The following is a 15101-nucleotide window of genomic DNA, read 5'->3' as shown; positions in this document are numbered from 1 at the left end:
CCGATGGAGACTAGGGAGGCGCCTCGACCGGCTGCCCCTTCTCCGGCGAGGGGAGGGCCTGTCCCGGGGCACGCAGAGGCTACCGGACCGGCCTAACGACGGCGATGCCCGCGGGAGGACGAGCTCATGGGCCTATCCTGGGAGCCAGACACTTCCACCCAGGGCCGTCTCGCTCCCACTCTCTCCGCACTCGCTCCCTAGGGCTAGAGGCCAGAACCCGCCTCCTTCGCTCCAGGGGCGGGGACGACAGACGCGGGACTCTACGCAGAGCCGAGGTCAGAGTTCACGGACGCGCCGCCACGCACGTTGTGGAGGTGCTGGTGAAAGGGCAATCCTGTTGGCTGAGACCAGCGTCAATCTTCGTATGGACCGCCTTTCAGAAAGCCAGACAAAAACCAGAAGAATTTGTTCTCGCGATATTTTCAAGCGACGGTTGAAAACCTGGAGGATGAGTGTAACAAGCGGGCCTCACTGGGAAAATAATCTTTTTGTGAGTGTGACATAAAAGAAAAAAGTTTGCGGCTAAGGAATGTAAGGACTTGGCGTAATAATAAGTAAGAGATTAGCTTGGGCACCAACAGAAGGATGTGAGACAGCTTTCATTTCGAATCAGACGTGTGGCCTACAGTGCTTTAACTACTATGGCGTAATGGTGCCACGTGAAAACCACAAATCCCAGAATTCAGTCGTGCGGCATACTGGGCTGGGATGCGAGAGGCTGCAGGAGCCTGTAGCTTCCTCATTGGTTCCCGTGGGAGGAGTGAATGCTGGGATTTGCAGGCTGGCGAGGGAAGTGTACTGGATAAAACCTTTGGTTCAACCGCGTGCTGCGTCTCTGCAGCGGATTCTCTCGTTTTCTCGGAGACGTTGTTTGCTGTTATGCGATGTTTGCAGAGCTAGTCTGCTGCGGTTTGCGCGGGCGCATTGCAGATCACTTGGTTCTCGCGATTTGCACTGATCCTTGCCCTTCTAGAGGCTGCTGAGCCTCCCGAATTCTCTAAACAGACAGGCACATTCTTCTCATGCATTTTAGAGACAGCTCCCCAAGGCCCGTAGGATTTTAGTAAGACTAATGAGACTACTCATTTATTCAAAATAGTTAAAACACTTGTCTTCGGTAGACAGCTTTTGTGGACACGATGGTCCTGCAACTGTTTATTGTTTCCCAGGAATGTACAGCCACTGGAGACAAGATATCAAAGCATATATTTTACTATCCAAGTTTTTTAACTGCTCAATATTTTATTAACTTTTTTACATAAATTTTGCCAGCTAGTATTCAACACCTAAAAGTTCGTAATGTCTGACTTAGATGGAATCAGAGCTGACAGGCCTTTCTAAAAGAAAAAAAAAGAGTCTAATGAAACAGGGGAACTCAATCTCATTTTGGTATTTATATTAAAAACAACATTCCTTTAAATAACGTTCTTTCTTACATTTAGGAATTATCCGTGATATTTCCACTAAGTCTGATACTGTTATAGGAAATACCAATTAATGAAGCAGGTGGAACGTGACTTGGCCTCACAGTATGTATCTCTCATTGTTCTCTACTCTATGTATCCTTTTTATATAATTTTTAATATTTTATATTATGTACATAAAATATTTTCCCCCAGTAACATCACGGCTCTGTTTTCATTTTCCCTAGCCTGCCACTTTGAGCACTTCCGCCACAATTTTCTTCTACTCTGAACAGCCTCTCCACAATATTCAATGTAAACACACACACACACACACACACACACACACAGAGGATATTTTTCTTGTGTGGATATCAGCCTTGAAATCTTAGTTATCTGGTAATAATCCTTTCTTTTGGTCTATATTTAATCGGGCACCAATCATGGTTTGTCTTTTTGTGTGTATCCTTTCACTTACCAGTTTTGAACTGAATTATATTTGGAATCAGACACCTTGAATGTAAGTCATGTTTACTACCACATATACTAGCTGTGTTACGCAATTCATTTTAATCTTGCCTCAGTTTCTTCATAAGTAAAACGATGACCATCATTGTATTAGCTCATAGGATTGTTTTAAGATTAAACAAGATATTCCACATTACCCATTACCTAGAGCATAATGATAATATTTATAACTAATATTTCTTGAACACATACAGAGGTTCAGAAACATACATTCTGTTCTTTCAGTCTTTTACATGGTCCTTATTCCCACATCGTTCTACACACAGTCAGTTTAGAGTTATCCAAAACATACTGTTTTTGGAGAGATTTTCGCTAAAGGGCGCGTGTACTCGCCAGACAGAGAGAGACATAGAGAAAGAAAGCGAGAAATCACCCCCGAGAGAGGATGGTCACGCCGCAATCCCTTCTCCTCCATTCTCCTCAGGATCTTGGGCATGCATGCACATGCGCCCGGCATGAGTTTTAAGCCACTGGGTCCGGGACGCGAACCGCGGTCAACTACGTGGGAGTCCAGCGACATAGCCATTACGCTAACTGCTGGTTCCCCAAAGCATTGTTTTGATAGTGTCACTTAGCTATTTGAAACATTCAGTGGCTCACTACTGCAGAAAAAAGTCCAAGTGTTTTGACCATCAGCACCCTCTTTCATTTGTTTATAATCATTCCTTTGAGCCATTGCTCTAATATAGGAATTTCTCCCATGAAAGTTCTGAGTCCCTCAAAGACCCAACTTCAAATCTTTGTATTTACAATAATTATAAGCCACTTATTTAGGTGATAAATTAACTCATTCAATCCTCAGAAGAGCCCTATGAAATCGGTGTTATCCACTTTTTTATTTATAACAGTACATGTGTATACCCATGTGAGAGCAACGGAGAGCGAGAGATGAGAACCGTCCACAGTGTATGGCCACTCCATATCCCCCCTTCAGTCTTTCAGCCCATCAGATCTCAGAGACTCACACATGTGCCCAGTATGTTCCAGGCTGACTGGGTGGGGAATTCACACTGTGGTCCCCATGTGGGATCCAGCCTCCCAATGCCTCATGGAGCCAGCCCTCCACTTAAGGGTAAAAGGCACAAAAAGGGTAAATAGCTTGCTAAAAGTCACCAATAAAGTGGAGTTTGGATAAAAACAAGACAATATTGCTTCAGAGCCAGTATTCCAAACTGAGGTGTCGCCATCTGAAATACTCCCCAGTTTCCACCCTGTTCCTCTTTCTAGGGTCTTTAACCAATCCAAATATTTATATACTAGCCTCCAACTAGGGTCTAAGTTCCATAAGAAGATGTAACATCTTTAAATTACTTCTGCTTTTTTTGGGTACATAGCCAGCACCCAGTTTGTAGCAGGCACTTAGTACTATTTTATTTTGTGTTTTTGACCACTTTAAAATTGTATTTGTTTTTCACTGAGTACACCTTATAACTAAGTAGAGAAATGCTTCCTTTAAGTGTCTACTAGTACTAAAATAATTTTAGGTGGAAAAAGAAATAAGCCTAGCCAAAGCTAATTTTCTTCTAATCAATGGTCAGAATGGAAAGTTGAGATGAGATAGCAAGAAAAACAGTCTTTCAAGCTGCGGGGAAATTCATCCAATATTAACCAACAGTTTAATCTTAGTTCACAAACATATATTGAGTGCCTGCATCTGTACTAGACATTAGGAACATAAAGGTGAACAAAACATGTTCCTTAACCTTAAACATTTATGTTAATATTTAATTTCGTATCATAATTTTATATTTTAGGCAAAAGTGAGAAAGGTACTCACCATAAGGATAAAATCAGAATAGTTTCATATTTATACTGTGTATTCAACATGATAGGTAGATCCTTAAATTGTACTTAAAATTTGGTTTAGATATGTTTTGATATGGTAGGACTGAAGTGAATATTAAAAATAAATGTCAATAAAGAGGGAAATGGAAACATATTGATTTATTGAATAACCTGAAGTTGTTTCAACTTTGAGGCTCTAAGACAATAGGAAATATATCATACATGAGAGAATGTAAGGAAAGAGACCTCTAAAAATGTGGTGGTCTGGGAAAGAGGGACAGGTTTGAAATAACACCACCACGTCTGTAGGGAAGTAAAAGGTCTAAAGTAATATGACAAAGAATGTTTTATCTATTTTATGGTTTTGACATCGTTGCCCAGAGTGGTTTAATTGTAATTAATATTACTGAGTTCAGGCTCTTTCTCCAGACTGGTAGATTCCATTTCTTCTCTACTGGATGTCAACAAGTGAACCAGAATGACACACCTCCTGTATACATGCCTTTTTTGTTATACTGAGGGTAATCACATTAAGATCCTTATGTAGGGCCAGCCAGTGGCATGGTTTTTAAGGCATCTGAATTCCATATGGCCAACTGCGTGGATTGAGCCCCAGACCCAGCAACTTAAAAAACACACAGAGCACATGTGTATGTATGCTCTAGATCCTGATAGGACAGTGGAAGAGAACAGGCTGTGATGTGACCATCCTTCCTAGGGAGTACTTTCTCATTTTCCCTCTCACTTCCCTCTCTTTGTCTCTCTGGCAAGTATGTGCCCTCCATAGCAAATTAAAGAAAAACAATCCTTGTATATGCATGTTCAATATATGTTGGTGTTAGGCACACATAATTATTTTAAGAGAAAATAATAGAATTGAATATATTTAGGTTATAGATTTTTCAACCTCTAATAACTTCTTGCATTTGCTTGTCTGTCCCCTTGGGCATTTCATTGTTCATTAGTACCACAACCATATGTGTAAAATAAAAGTAAATGGAACTAAAACTCTCTAAGGTTTTACTAAAGCAGTAGTAATATGGCAGGAGATGAAAACAATCAAAGCTTTTAGGGATAAAAGATACTTGAGGGCTGTTTATGGGTTTCCATCCTTCTCCCCTATTATTACAAGGAGGCTCTGATACAGCAGTTTCCAAATGGAGCCACAGAACACTGGTTCTATAAAATGTTAGAAATAAACACTTGTGGGGCCAGCTGGTGGCATGATGGTGAAGGCATCTGGATCCCACATGGTCAACTGCAAGGTTCAAGTCTTTGATCTGGTGGCTTAAGAAACATGCTAGTACAAGTGTGTGTGTGCCCAAAATCCTGAAAGGAGAACTGGAGTAGGGAATGTGATGTGACCATCCCCCTTGGGGGGTATTTTTTCTTTTTCTCTGTCTTCTCTGTCTGTCGGGCTAGTGCATGCCTCCATTAGAGGGGGGATAAAAGGTCTAAAGTAATATGACAAAGAATGTTTTATCTATTTTATGGTTTTGACATCGTTGCCCAGAGTGGTTTAATTGTAATTAATATTACTGAGTTCAGGCTCTTTCTCCAGACTGGTAGATTCCATTTCTTCTCTACTGGATGTCAACAAGTGAACCAGAATGACACACCTCCTGTATACATGCCTTTTTTGTTATACTGAGGGTAATCACATTAAGATCCTTATGTAGGGCCAGCCAGTGGCATGGTTTTTAAGGCATCTGAATTCCATATGGCCAACTGCGTGGATTGAGCCCCAGACCCAGCAACTTAAAAAACACACAGAGCACATGTGTATGTATGCTCTAGATCCTGATAGGACAGTGGAAGAGAACAGGCTGTGATGTGACCATCCTTCCTAGGGAGTACTTTCTCATTTTCCCTCTCACTTCCCTCTCTTTGTCTCTCTGGCAAGTATGTGCCCTCCATAGCAAATTAAAGAAAAACAATCCTTGTATATGCATGTTCAATATATGTTGGTGTTAGGCACACATAATTATTTTAAGAGAAAATAATAGAATTGAATATATTTAGGTTATAGATTTTTCAACCTCTAATAACTTCTTGCATTTGCTTGTCTGTCCCCTTGGGCATTTCATTGTTCATTAGTACCACAACCATATGTGTAAAATAAAAGTAAATGGAACTAAAACTCTCTAAGGTTTTACTAAAGCAGTAGTAATATGGCAGGAGATGAAAACAATCAAAGCTTTTAGGGATAAAAGATACTTGAGGGCTGTTTATGGGTTTCCATCCTTCTCCCCTATTATTACAAGGAGGCTCTGATACAGCAGTTTCCAAATGGAGCCACAGAACACTGGTTCTATAAAATGTTAGAAATAAACACTTGTGGGGCCAGCTGGTGGCATGATGGTGAAGGCATCTGGATCCCACATGGTCAACTGCAAGGTTCAAGTCTTTGATCTGGTGGCTTAAGAAACATGCTAGTACAAGTGTGTGTGTGCCCAAAATCCTGAAAGGAGAACTGGAGTAGGGAATGTGATGTGACCATCCCCCTTGGGGGGTATTTTTTCTTTTTCTCTGTCTTCTCTGTCTGTCGGGCTGTGCATGCCTCCATTAGAGGGGGGAAAAAAAATAGAAGAAAGAAAAAGAAGGAAGGAAGAAAAGAATGAACGAAAGAAAAAGAGAGAGAAAGAGAGATACTCCTGGATCTTGGGATGTATGTTAGTAAGGTTATGAGCAAGAATGGTCATGGTTAAAAACAAAAAGTTAAGAAAACAGTTGTCTTAACTGTATCAAGTCTCAGAACATTTAACCTGCTAATATGTATTATGAAGCTTAAAGAAGACTATATAGTATACTGGTGCTTCACACATTTGAGCATAGAATTTGAAGTCCTGGCTATTGCCATCTCAAGGGATGGAGGAGACCATGAAACATAATTTGGAAACCATTGTTCTATTGATAATTTTTTAACAAATGGATGTTAAAATTCCTGGATAACAGGAAGAAGAGTCTTAGTTAAAAAAAAAAAAGTTCAATATTTATTTTTAAAAAACCTTCTGGTTTAATTGCTGTGGCTCAGCAGTAACACAAGCGCCTTGCCAAGTTAGAAGCCACATGGTCAACCAGGTGTTTGAGTCCCTGGGACAGCCTGAAAACACATTACACTCGGGTATCCCGGATCTTGAGGGCTGGAGAAAGGGGATCACAGTGAGATGTGACCATATTGAGGTTGCTTCTCTCTCTCTCTCTCTCTCTCTCTCTCGCTCATTCTCTCTCTTCCAACCCCACCCTTGTGCACATGCTATTCATTGTTATAATTTTAAATTTAAAAACTAACATATGGGCAGGCTTCATGGTGCAATGGCAATATACTGTTTAAAAGAAGCCAGATCCCACATGATGACTGCAGTTCAAATTTGTGGCCTGATCATACTGAAACACATCAGCATGAGTACCGAAGACCCAATAGACTCAAGGGCTGGAGGAAAGGAATCCTGGCATGACCAAAATCCTCTTGAGGGTGCTCATCTCTCTCTCTCTCTCTCTCTCTCTCTCTCTCGTGTGCATACATGTGCTCTATCATGAATAAAGGAAAATAATTATAAAATAAATAAAAATATATACAGATTTCTGCCATGCACATGTGAACTGTGCTCAATTCCTATATTTGTTGTAAACTGAGTTAAAGAAAATAGAGATATAGTTATTCAATAAGTTATTAATTTCTGAAGTATAATTAAGTCTGGAATGTCAAAGCAGATATGTTAATAGAGGAGGAAAAGGGCAGTTTTGATTTGTGTTTCACTATAAACACTTTCATGCTCAGATAAATAGGCACAAAATGTTTCCTAGTATGGATCATTTGTCAATGTTGAACTTGATTTAAATATTGGTTCGTCGGGAAAGTCATGACAAAATTTTTGCATAGAAAAGCATACAAAACTATGTCATGACTTTCCTGGAGACCTAATACGAAAGGAAGTAAATACTATATAAAACTAATCTCAAGGAGATTTATTCCCAATTGAGAGGAAGTGACCCAAGAGCTAGATTTTCCTGTGTTTTACTTCTAAATAACTGCTAGAAGCCCTTGATTATTTTTAGTGGCATTGTATATCAAACTAAATTATTAATCTATATGGAATTGTTATCTAGAACTTAAAAATATGTTTGTAGCATGTTAGAGAAAATGACAAAATAATAAAAATAAAAGCTATGTTACCTAAAAACAAACAGTAAATTTCTAAATAATACGACATAAGATTCAGAATAACTTCGGTTTTCTTTCACGAGTTTTCCTCCAGAAGAGAGTACTTGATCTAAAACACAAGAATAACTCACTATCATTGTTACTAGAGAGTGACATATTTATTACAAAGGAAGAAGCAGGAATTGTGTAAGAGAGAGTACATATGTCCCATATATATCTACCATCTTAATAAGAATTTTAAGAAACTAGTGATACATGAATGTTGACACATAAAAATGTTTATTTTGCTGTATATGCTGTAGCCATTTTCCAACTGCTCTAGCATGTTTCTGCAGGGCTATTACAGTCTCCCTAAACCTGACATGAGATGCTACAGAGCAGGGTGATTCAGAGTGCCAGCTTTCATGTAGACTCGGGATTGAATCCTGACTGTATCACATATTCTGTAATCTTAGGCAACATCTCTAAACAAGAATAATATGAATAGTACCAAATTCATGTGTGTGTGTGTGTGTGTGTGTGTGTGTGTGTATACATATATATTTTAGAGATTTTTGCTATAGGGTATATACACTTGCTAGAGAGACAAAGAGAGACAGACATAAAGTGAGAAATCACCCCCCAGGGGGGATGGCCATGCAACAATCCCTTCTCTTCCATTCTCCTCTCAGAATCTTGAGCACACACACACACACATGTCCAGCATGAGTTTTAAGCTGCTGGGTCTGGGACTCAAACCACAGTCAACTATGTTGGAGTCCAGAGACACAACCATTACACCATCTGCTGGTCCCCCAACTTCATATATTAAGCTTAAGTGGTATAAAATAAATATATACTAAATAAATAAATATTTGGCATAACATAAGTAATTTAAATATTTCCTAAATTATTAAAAATCAAAATTATTTTCTCCCCAAAATAAACCCTTTTCTCTAGTAGCACCTTTCTTTTCATATGTTTACAAATATTCAATATTCTAGGTTAGGAAATCTTGGGAAAATATCTGAATTTTGTATTTCTTTTATTGTCTATATTCACTTTAACACCAGTTTCTCATTAAAACATTACTTTTGGGACCAGCAGATGGTGTAATGGTTATGTCACTGGACTCCTACATAGTTGACTGCAGTTCAAGTCTTGGACCTGGCAGCTTAAACCAGATCCTGAGAGGAGAATGGAGAAGAAGGGATTGTAGCATGGCCATCTCCCCCCCCACCCCGGGTGGGGGGATGATTTCTCACTTTTATCTTTCTGTCCAGCAAGCGCAAGTGCCCTATAGCAAAAAATCTCTTTTCAAAAAATCACATAGATTTTTCTTTCTAATAAATTCACAATTCAGTTAGTCTCTCCAGCCATGTTCAATTCATTACACATAATTCAATAAAACTTAGCCACGCTCCATACCGGCTGGTGACTTAGGCAAACTACTTAACCTCTCTAAGCCTCAGTTTTCTGTACCACAAGGTGGGGATAATGAGGTCTATCACAGAGAGTTAACATAAGGAATAAGTCATATAATGACTCAAAGTTTTTTTGTTTTGTTTTTTTGTTTTGTTTTGTTTTGGTGTGTGTGTGTGTGTGTGTGTGTGTGTGTGTGTGTGTGTCTGGTACAAGAGAAATTGCCTGACAAACAGGAATTAATTTTACTATTTCCTAATTTTTTATTTGGTATCTGCAACTTAAGATCATTTTAGAGTTTCAGTTGCCACATCTCACAGGATCATTGGTTCACTGATGTCACAGAATCTTCTAAGCATTTCCATACACACACTAGATGCTGGGTATTTCATTTACCATTATCTCTTCTACTTTCATAGTTACCGTATTGCAAGTGATTTTTCAACTTTGGCTGAACTTGGAATAGCTTAGAATACTTTTTAAAAATAGGGATGCTCAGGTTACATGTTAGACCCATTAAATAAAAAGCTCCCCAAGTTTAAGTTTAATGTACAACCAGCACTGAGAAGCACAACTTTGTTTGGTTTGGTTTTGGTTTTGCTGTGTTTTTTTGTGTGTGTGCTTTGTTTTCTTTGGGATCTAGGTGTAGAATTGTGTTTCCATTTTTGATGACCTTTTTGCATCTTGATTTTACTGTGAGATATGCTAGCTACTTTTAAAAAAAGAATTATTTTATTTAACTTTATTTATTTATCTTAAAAGATTTGACCAGAGAGAGACAGAGTGAGGGGAAGTGAGAGAGCAAGCCTCCAGGTCCAAGACTTTAATCACAGTTGGCCATGTGGGAATCCAGTACCCTTAACCACCACACCATCTGCTGGCCCTCATGCTAGCTACTTCTTCCTGCTACTGAGTTTCTGAAAATTTAGGCATCATGTCAGCCATATCATGAACCAAATCATTTGTAAAAAAGAAAAAGAGAATGAGACAGTAGCGTACCTCGAGGAGAGGCAAGGGCACAGGCCTCAGAAGACCCCTTCATGGCTACTGAGAACTAGTGACTTCAGGAGACTAAGAGAAATGAAGATTTTCCATTGATAATTCAGCCTCCAGCCCTCAAACTCGTGTGGTAGGAAGAAGACTTTCCAGCCTCCTGTCTCTGTATCTCTTTGTCTCTCTCTACCTCTGTCTCTGTCTCTGTCTTCTCATATTTTTTGTAGTTTTTCCTTTTTAAAATTTTTTAAAGTTAAGCAGTTTCGGGTGTCTCAGCCCCTCCTTTTCCTTTATCTTGTTAATAATCCCTTCTTCCCCTTCCAACCTAGGAGAGGCAAGGGCACAGGCCTCAGAAGACTCCTTCATGGCTACTGAGAACTAGTGATTTCAGAAGACTAGGAGAAATGAAGATTTTCCACTGATAATTCTGAGGTTGGCAATCCTTTTCTGTAAATAGAAAGATAAATATTTTAGGCTTTGTGGGCTATACAATTCTCATTGTAACTGCTCAACATGACCATTGTATCACAGAAGCAGCCATAGGAAATTCGTAACTAGGCTCACCTGCTAGCATGGCAGGTAATTACTGTGCACTGGGAACCAGATCACACACAGACAATAGCAGTTCAAATCCTAGCCCTGATGGCTTGAAAAATGTGCCAAGCTCATGTGTATGTATGTTCAGTATCCTGACAGGATGGAGAAGTGAAAGTAAAAAGGTTGTGATATGACCATGTCCCATCATGGGGGATTTTGGTCTCCCTGTCTCTGACTTTCTCTTTCTGACAAGTGCATGTGCCCTCTGCAAATGAAAAATGACATATCTTAAAAAACTAAAAAAACAAATTCACAACCAAATGAATGTTACTGTGCTCCAACAAAACGATATTTATAGACACTTATTTTTGAGTTTTATATACATTTCACATATTATGTTATTCTTCTTTTGGTTTTATAAAATATTTAAAAGTTGGGGCCGGCAGGTGGTGTGGTGGTTAAAGGCACTGGACTCCCAAATGGTGGACCATGGTTGGAGTCCTGGACCTGGTGGTTTGCTTTCCCACTACCCCCCACCCCTGCCCAATCAAACAGGAAAATAATAATAAATAAAATTAAATAAGAAATAATTCATTAAAAATATTTTAAGGTCTAAAAATGTCTAAAGTTCTTAGCTGATGGCGACTTATCAAAGCAGGTGGTTAGATAGACTTTCCATTTGGGCTGTAGATTGCTGGCACTGCTGTGGAAGGGTCAAAATGAACAACACATATTGTAGTCAACAGGAAATTTGAGTCGGCACAGTGGCACAGTGGGACAGAGGTAACATGCTACTCAGGCGCTGCTGGATACATATGGAAGATCACAGGTTCAGTTCCCTGGTCAATCTGTTCTTGCTGAGCACACATACCCATGTTCCTACCTGGCTGGGAGGGCTGGGAGCAAATTGCCATGGCAGGAGACCCTGTTGAGGGTACTTGAGAAAAAAGGAAGGAAAATTGTCTTTTCTCTTTTTTATAAAACCTTAAATTGACTTTAAATGATGGCTTTAACTCTTCAGCGAAATGGCCTTACTTTGTCTGCTTTATATGCCTCTCTACAGGAAATGTAGAAAAAGTTCTTAAGAGGCCTGAGAGCATTCAGAAAGTCCCTCTGGTGCTATTCTCAAGTGGGCCATTTTCTACCCAGGCTGACCTCCCAAAGCCAGGTTCCTCTTTCATGACATGACTTAATCCTGTCTGCAAGGAATTTCCTGTTCCTCTAGGCACCTGTTTGTATTTCACAATCCCCTCTACTAGCATTCTCTAGACAAAGGAATCTTCATAACTTTTCCTGGGAGGCCTCAGTCAAACAGGATTTCTGACAGCTTATTCTAACATCCTAAAATTCTTGAGAAGGGTATGCATAAATACTATTATGCAGGCAATAAATTTCCTCTGTAGCGTTATTCTGTAATATATTTTGAGTGTGTATCATTAACCATCTACTGTGAATTGGAAAAGTCAAATAACGAAGACTATAGATGGAGCTTGTAAAATGAGTACATTTTCTTAAGTAATCAATTTTCTTTTCGGTAGAATTTTTTCAGTTAAATAGTGTTCTCTTGCTTTCTAATACCAACTTTTCTAAAAGTTCATAGACATGCATATTATAAAAAACTAGCCATGGATTTTTAAATTTTTTACACCAAAATAAACTCACATTTTAATTCCATTTTTCTAAGAACTTTTTAAAGTCCATATGTATTTTACTTTAGAATAGCACGCTATTGCTGTCCACTGACTTTTTTCCATATTCCTTTCCATATTATTTTTCTTGAAAAAGAAAAAAAAAGAAAATGTATTTTAAAAATAATGTGAATTTTAGGGCACCATCAGGTGGTGTGGTGGTTAAGGTGGTGGACACTCCCACATGGCTGACCACAGTTCAAGTCCCGGACCTGGTGGCTTGCTTTCTCACTTTCTCTCTCTCTTCTAAAAATGTCTAAAGTTCTTAGCTGATGGCGACTTATCAAAGCAGGTGGTTAGATAGACTTTCCATTTGGGCTGTAGATTGCTGGCACTGCTGTGGAAGGGTCAAAATGAACAACACATATTGTAGTCAACAGGAAATTTGAGTCGGCACAGTGGCACAGTGGGACAGAGGTAACATGCTACTCAGGCGCTGCTGGATACATATGGAAGATCACAGGTTCAGTTCCCTGGTCAATCTGTTCTTGCTGAGCACACATACCCATGTTCCTACCTGGCTGGGAGGGCTGGGAGCAAATTGCCATGGCAGGAGACCCTGTTGAGGGTACTTGAGAAAAAAGGAAGGAAAATTGTCTTTTCTCTTTTTTATAAAACCTTAAATTGACTTTAAATGATGGCTTTAACTCTTCAGCGAAATGGCCTTACTTTGTCTGCTTTATATGCCTCTCTACAGGAAATGTAGAAAAAGTTCTTAAGAGGCCTGAGAGCATTCAGAAAGTCCCTCTGGTGCTATTCTCAAGTGGGCCATTTTCTACCCAGGCTGACCTCCCAAAGCCAGGTTCCTCTTTCATGACATGACTTAATCCTGTCTGCAAGGAATTTCCTGTTCCTCTAGGCACCTGTTTGTATTTCACAATCCCCTCTACTAGCATTCTCTAGACAAAGGAATCTTCATAACTTTTCCTGGGAGGCCTCAGTCAAACAGGATTTCTGACAGCTTATTCTAACATCCTAAAATTCTTGAGAAGGGTATGCATAAATACTATTATGCAGGCAATAAATTTCCTCTGTAGCGTTATTCTGTAATATATTTTGAGTGTGTATCATTAACCATCTACTGTGAATTGGAAAAGTCAAATAACGAAGACTATAGATGGAGCTTGTAAAATGAGTACATTTTCTTAAGTAATCAATTTTCTTTTCGGTAGAATTTTTTCAGTTAAATAGTGTTCTCTTGCTTTCTAATACCAACTTTTCTAAAAGTTCATAGACATGCATATTATAAAAAACTAGCCATGGATTTTTAAATTTTTTACACCAAAATAAACTCACATTTTAATTCCATTTTTCTAAGAACTTTTTAAAGTCCATATGTATTTTACTTTAGAATAGCACGCTATTGCTGTCCACTGACTTTTTTCCATATTCCTTTCCATATTATTTTTCTTGAAAAAGAAAAAAAAAGAAAATGTATTTTAAAAATAATGTGAATTTTAGGGCACCATCAGGTGGTGTGGTGGTTAAGGTGGTGGACACTCCCACATGGCTGACCACAGTTCAAGTCCCGGACCTGGTGGCTTGCTTTCTCACTTTCTCTCTCTCTCTCTCTTTGGTCAAATTAAAATAAAATAAATTAGTAAATTTTAAAAATATATGAATTTTTAAAGGCCAAAAAATGGCATATTAACTTATATATTAATACCTGTAATTTGAATTTGTATATTCAAAATAATTGTTTTGTATTTATCAATTTAAATGAACAGATTACCTCTTTTGTACAAGGTGGTATGTGAGATGCTGCAATGCCATACTGGTCTTTTAGGCATCCTGGTCTAGTCATTATAGTTTATGAGGCACAATATGAAAGAGGGATATGGACTTTGATGTCAGACAGATTTGAACTGTTTATTTTTTTAAATTTTGCTAGTGAGTGCATAGGCTTGCCAGAAAGACAGAGAGGAAGAGGGAGAAAACACCCCCCAGTAGAGCACGGTTATACAATAATCTCTTTTCCTTTATGTTTCCATCCTGTCAGGATTTGAGTCATCCACACATGTGCCCAGAGTATTTTCCAAGCTACCGAGGCTGGGATTTGAACTGTGCACTCAGGCATGTGGAATCCAGCCCCCTTAACTTCTAGGCCACGTAGCTAGACCTAGACTTGAGGTCTTCCTAGAGCTACCATTGATAAAGTATTAGCTGGAACATAGTAGCTGTTATTAATCAGGGTGATGATGAAAAGTACCGCAGTGTATAACATGTAAACTAGAAGGAAATGACTAGTTCTGACTGTGTTAAAGATGAACTTCAAAATACTTGATACAGAAAAAAGGAGAAGAGAAGGATTTTGAGAGATGGAAGGACTGCAGATGATGGGGCTCAGGCAAAGCCAGGAAAAAAAGAATATTCCTTGATTTATAATTAAAACATTTAAACTTAATGTGTTGTTTTAGGTTTGGGTTTACTTTGTTTTAAGCAACTGAGACCAGGACTGAACTGTGGTATGATTCGGTTCCCTTAACCAGCAGGATGTGGGGCTGGTCTTAAACATGTAAAGTATAATGCTTCAAAATATAACAAATATCTTAGAAACAAGGGAAATTCTTTTTAGTTCTTGTTGCTTCATTGTAGTTGATT

The 15101-nt window shown here is 38.8% G+C and overlaps 1 protein-coding gene across 1 annotated transcript in view; it reads right to left on the bottom strand.

Moving 5' to 3' along the window:
* Positions 1 to 190, bottom strand: part of CAND1 (cullin associated and neddylation dissociated 1) — a gene marked incomplete in the record, with an annotated part of 56324 nt that extends 56134 nt beyond the window's left edge. The window contains 1 exon segment of the mRNA XM_006147279.3: positions 14 to 190.
* Positions 191 to 15101: the final 14911 nt, after the last annotated feature.

Source organism: Tupaia chinensis, unplaced genomic scaffold (genome assembly GCF_000334495.1).
Source record: "Tupaia chinensis unplaced genomic scaffold, TupChi_1.0 Scaffold000208_1, whole genome shotgun sequence".
In the NCBI taxonomy this organism is placed as follows: Eukaryota; Metazoa; Chordata; class Mammalia; order Scandentia; family Tupaiidae; genus Tupaia; species Tupaia belangeri.
The sequence above is the reverse complement of the archived record's forward strand: the minus strand, read 5'-3'. Positions and strand labels throughout refer to the sequence as shown.